Source organism: Callorhinus ursinus, unplaced genomic scaffold (genome assembly GCF_003265705.2).
Source record: "Callorhinus ursinus isolate GAN/ISIS: 27379988/994484 unplaced genomic scaffold, GSC_fseal_2.0 scaffold7, whole genome shotgun sequence".
In the NCBI taxonomy this organism is placed as follows: domain Eukaryota; kingdom Metazoa; phylum Chordata; class Mammalia; order Carnivora; family Otariidae; genus Callorhinus; species Callorhinus ursinus.
The window spans coordinates 48,123,849-48,130,104 of NW_027397069.1; positions in this window are offsets into that span (position 1 = coordinate 48,123,849).

The window sequence follows — 6,256 nt, forward strand, 5'->3', positions numbered from 1 at the left end:
TTGCCTCTTCCCCCACCCACGCTCTCACTCTCTCTCTTTCTCTCTCTAAAATAAATAAATAAATCTTAAAAAAAAAAGTCATGAGTCAAGGAAAATAGACCCTTAAGTTGGTCAAAGTGAACAAGTGAACAGAGGGCAAAATTCAAGATAATGTTCTATGAAATGCAGGTGATTTGAGAGAGACCTCTCTCTGAGGACCAGTAGAGGGTTTACTTGGTCTTTTCATATGAGGGACAAGAGGTCCAATACAAACCGGAACAGAGGATGGAACACTGTGGTATCACAGAACCCTGTCCCCAAGGGAGGTGGGCAATCAGGTTATTGAAAACATGGAGAGGTAGCATTTGCCATGTTCTGGCAGAAGGGATTGATATATGGATTCTGTACAGTATCTAAGAAGCAAGTGTTATTTCTGCAGAAAATGTTGTCTGTTTGCAAAATGGCCTTGTCCAGTCATGTTTTAATGAGAGGATGCTGTACTAGGAAGCAGCATTGACCTTATAGAGACCAGGCAAAATTCAGGCATTTCAGTGGATCTGGTGTGGAGAGGTAATAATGATTAAGAATCAGATAGGATAGGGGCGCCTGCCTGGCTCAGTTGGAAGAGCATGGAACTCTTGATCTTGAGGTCATGAGTTTGAGTCCCATGTTGGCTGTAGAGATTACTACTACCACTGCTGCTATCACTACTAAACTTAAAAAATCAGATAACACAATGTACATTTCAGCAGCCTTCAATTGAGGTCTTTAGTTCCTTCTGGAACTTAATTGAGAATTCTTAGAATTACATAAAGAGTACAATGGAACAAGAAATGTTCATGATAATTTTAAAAGTTATGAAAAAATGCAGGCAAATATTAAAGTTTGAATGGCACAGGATTTGAAACTAAAACCCAAGCAGCGCCTTGTAAAATGTTGACTTCTGTTTCCCATAAAAGAATGACATTTCCTCAAACCAGACACAAAAATTTATCAGACTTTATTTTATTGCACACCTATTTTCATCGAGAGTTTATATGGCAATTTCAAAATAGCTGCTGAGCAGCTGAAAGAGAAAATTATAGGCCATTAAACTGTTAAACAGGAGTTCTGTAGGAATCTTGCTACACCCATCATACCCTGCCCATAGGCATGATGTTTCAAGATAACAAATCTTTGTAAGAATCTTATTACAGCAACTGATAAGGATAGCAACCTCGTATAATCAAATGTGAGATAAGGACACACTTTCAAAAGAAAGAATTTAAAATCAATTTAGGTGTAGGAGCAGAATATGAAAAAGTAAGAGATTAGGACCTTATAAATTCGGGCTCTCAAAAGGGTATTTTAAAAAATAAATTGCATAGGGGCGCCTGGGTGGCTCAGTTGTTAAGCATCTGCCTTCGGCTCAGGTCATGATCCCAGGGTCCTGGGATCGAGCCCCCCACATCGGGCTCCCTGCTTGGCGGGAAGCCTGCTTCTCCCTCTCCCACTCCCCCTGCTTGTGTTCCCTCTCTCGCTGTGTCTCTGTCAAATGAATAAATAAAATCTTAAAAAAAAAAATTCAAGTTCTTAAAAAAATTGTATAGATGCTAAGAAATTTGATACCCACTGTTTATAAAGATAACTTTTTCCATTTTAAGGCAGTGCTGATTATTTCCCCCCTTGATACTTGAACCCAAATTCACACCCTTCCCTCTGGAAAAGCAGAAGCCTAAGACATTTTTTGTAGCCTTTCAACTTGAGTTTATTATATCCTTGTAAGTTTTTCCTTCTCCAGGTGAAATCTGGACAGGTTAAATTTTACCTATTGTATTTTCTAGTCCCCTCCCCTTGGGTCACATTTCAGTCGATGAATGCAGATGTGTACCCAACAGGCTTAGGGGAGGGGCCGCTGCCTCTTCTGTTCTGCACAGCATCCTAGCTTTCATGTGGCCTCAGGTTGCGTTTACTCTACTTTGGTAGCCACATCCTTCGGAGGAAGGAGATTGTCCCAACCATGAAATGATGTAGGCCAGTGAAGCAGCAACCAGAGCTAGTCAGCTACTTCTGAGCTCATGAGGATTGGCTCTGAGGAAACTGAGTCTGTCCTGCAGAAGGTTGTGTGCTGATGTCACAAGTTCCACTGTGGCCAAGGGGAGCCAATTTGTTCCAGGATGATCCCAGGAAATACAAAACAAATAGGAATCTACATTAGTATGGGGCTAAACTAGACATCTCTGGCATAGTTTAAGGGCTTAAAAGCCTGAATAGAAGACGGATTCCCTAAAGCCTAGGAAGAATTCAAGGTATCTTAAAAGTTCTGCTACTTTGCAGCCTAGATTTTTACCTGTGTTTAATGCTTCCTGGACCATAAGTAGGCATGCAATATTCATGCTTCATAGGCGTTGAATATTACCTCCTTTTAAAGATCTAAACACAGAAGGACCTTTCTGTTGAATTTCATGTGAGTTAACTTATAAATAAAGATGTTCTTATCTTCATGTTAATGATTCATTTGAAAAGCAAAGCAGCCAAGCAATGAGGAATGATAGGCCTGGGAACAACATGTTCTAGGATCTGTCTTATCTTGTCATAAGTTTATGACAATATTCAAAGGACTTCCCTTGCCCTTTAGATACCTAATCCAGGGGAAGTTATCTAATATCTTTTTTAAAGTAGTAAGCATGTATGCCATTGGCTCACACAAAAAGGAAGTATATTTCACCTTTGCAAAAGACATTTCTGTGAAGTTATGTATTTTTTTTGTAAACTAAAGCATTTTCCATTTAGTTATACTAAATGCTTTTGAAATGTTCAATTACATTTGTGCTTCTTTGAATTAGAAATGTCTGTAACATAAGTTTTTTTTTGTTTATTTAAGTGATCTCTACACTCAGTGTGGGGCTTGAACTCATGACCTAGAGATCAAGCGTCACATGCCCCTCCAGCTGACCCAGCCAGGCACCCCTATAACATAAGCTTTTTATAAAACTTTTTACTTCTATTTTATAATTAACTCTGTACCAACCATTTAAAATCAGTAGGTCAATGATATCAGTAAGACTCTCTTACGAAGTAATTACATTTATGCATGATTGTTTTTGAATTTCAGAAATAATATATTACATTTTACTAAAAGACAGTAAATCTGTATTTTACTTATTGGAAGTTAAGTCAATAATTTTAGCTATGACTATGATGATTTAAATCAGAAGGCTCATTCTATTTGAGTATGAGATATAATAGCACTCAAATTTATTTTGCTAATTCAGAAGTCTTTAATTTGGAGTGGTGTTTTTGAATTATCATCTGTGCTATTTGCTAATAATTATAGTTGTGATTTTAAAAGTCACTGAGCATTTAATTAAGACCTGCAATATATGAAGCCATCACTTGGTATCATGTTATAATGGCTGAGATATGCTTCTGTCCTTCAAGAAATTCACTACAAAAGAATTTGGTAAAGTATGTAAGTTAGGAAGTACATCAGACCGAGGTATAATATACATATTTTGAGACAAAGGCATGATAAGATATTTTATCTTTTTTTTGAAAGATTTTATTTATTTATTTGACAGAGAGAGACACACAGAGAGAGGGAACACAAGCAGGGGGAGTGGGAGAGGGAGAAGCAGGCCTCCCGACGAGAAGGGAGCCTGATGCAGGGGCTCAATCCCAGGATCCTGGGATCATGACCCGAGCCAAGGCAGACGCTTAAGGACTGAGCCACCCAGGCGCCCTGAGATACTTTATCTTTTAAATTTAAAAAGCATTTTTACATGTTTAAATGGCTAATTAAATGATAATGTCCACATTTTTCCACTTCCAGAATGTTTTACATTGGTTTATTAAATAATGAATGTAAAGCATCCTCCAAAAAAGGTGGTCTGCTCCATTGTCTTCTCCCGTATTTTCCAGTGTTCTACATAATGAGTGTGTATGAATTTATCCTCACAAAAAAGAAAACAAAATCCGAAAACTGAGCATTGTGAAAAAAAGGACTGGACTTCCCTCTCTTACAAGAACCGCCAGCTGGAGCCATCACTCAGGCAGGAAACAGGAATTCAGCGAGTGGGCCAAAGGGAGCCTCAAGTTTTCCAACAGGAAGCGACATGGAATCCGCTTCTGGCTGTCAGGGATTGCTAGTGTAAAGCTCCTGGGGAAAGATGATGCCTGCTTTTGTACTCGAAAGGTCATTAGGGGGATTAAGCCCAGAGGCTGGCTTTGTGTAGTCTGCTTAGTTCCACTGATAGAACCAGACAACCAGCTAATTTTAGTCTAAACTATGACATTTAGTGCCCCTATGTGATCTAGAACGAATCATTCAAACTTGCTGGGCCATAATTCTTTCATGTGCATATAACCCAAATGTCTTGGCTCCATTAGACTATGTAAACAAATGAAAGTAACATTTTCATTAAATAGCAAAATTACTTTGGAGGAGACACTACCAACTTGATTACTAGAAATTAGCTCGCTAAAATGTTCCCTGGGGACATGTGAGACATTCCCCAGTGCAATTTTAGGTGCACTTAGACAGAGCCTGTGTTCTCTGACTTGTCACACTGCTGCCTTGGCTCCTTAGGACACCATTGGTCTTTCCCTCTCCACACCCCCTTCAATAGGGAGCACGGGCAGGCGATACTTGTGTACCCTTCTACACCATCCCAGGCATAGAACAGGCCTTCCATTAATTCCCCTGACCACAGGGCAGATTTGGTTTATAACATTTATCAAGACTTTACTGAAGATTCCTAGGGTTAAAAAAAATGATTAAAGAAAACAATTTAGGGCGCCTGGGTGGCTCAGTCGTTAAACGGTTGCCTTCGGCTCAGGTTGTGATCCCAGGTTCCTGGGATCGAGTCCTGCATCGGGCTCCCTGCTCTGCAGGAAGCCTGCTTCTCCCTCTCCCACTCCCCCTGCTTGTGTTCCCTCTCTCACTGTGTGTGTTTTTCTCTCTCTGTCAAATAAATAAATAAAATCTTTAAATTAAAAAAAAACAATTTAGGTGATAACAAAGAAACTTTATTTCATACTTCATTAAATGGACAGTCCTTTTCGGAGAACAGCAAAATGGGGCAGAAGTCAGGAAGCTTTTATAGAATAAAGAAAAAAGAACAAGGAAAAGAAAAAGAAAATATCTTATTGGCTGGGGTCACACAGTCAACTTTGTTCAGAGTTGAGAATGAACAAAGAAATAAGCATAGAGCCCAGAGTTGGCTTGGTTTTGGGGGATTGGCTGACTAGATATACTGTAATTTTGGTTTAGTAGAGCATTTACATAGACAGGAAAGTTAAGTTTTGGTTTGCTGAGGTGGTACCCTGGGCAGGAGCAGTGCCATCTTGGGCCTAGAGATTTATTTGAACACTAGCATGGGAGAGAAAAATAGAGCACAGAATAAGCTGTGAACATACCTCCCTTCCTTGCTCCCCTTCTGCCTTTTTTCCTTTCCTTTCCTTTCCTTTCTTTCCTTCCCTCCCTTCCCTTCCTTCCTTCCTTCCTTCCTTCCTTCCTTCCTTCCTTCCTTCCTTCCTTCTTCCTTCCTTTCTATGAATAGATATTGAGTAATTAACACTATGTGCCAGGCATGTGTAAGTAAAAACAGTTGTGGTTCCTGCTCATGAATCCTACAGTCTAGTAGAGGAGAAAGACCAAAAAATAATCAATCAAATAATAATCATTGTAAGTTGATAAATGCATTGAAGAAAAAGTAGAGTCCAGATAGGGAGGAGCTTACCTAGTCTGGGTAGTTAGGACAAGAGTTCTTAAGGAAATGAGAATACAGCTGAATGCTGAGGGATTCGCAGGCATTCAGAGGCTCAGGAGTGGACAGAGGAAGACACCTGATACTGAAGGAAAACCTCCTGGGAAGCCTCCAAAGCAGGGAGGGTCTGGCCCTATTGTGAGGAACTGAAAGAAAGACTTTCTGAGAGGGAGAAATAATAGCAGAAGCGAGTAAGGTAGATCATGGGTGGAATCATAAGAGGCCACTGAAGGCTTTTAAGCAGGAGTGACACTGTCAGATAGGAGCTGCCCAAGTAGAAATGCCAGTCCTGTGGGGAGAGAGCACATACTTCAAATAGCAGGCAAGAGAGACCAAGCTAGGAGCGAAGTAACTATGCTAGGAAAGGAAATATGGACTTTGTAAACTGGATACATTTTATTTTTCAAGTATTAAAAAAGAATGATCAACATCCACACAAAGCTGGTATACAAATGCTTAACGCAGCATTATTCATAATAGCCAAAAAGTGGACACAATCCACATGTCTATTAAAGGATAAAAGGATAAAT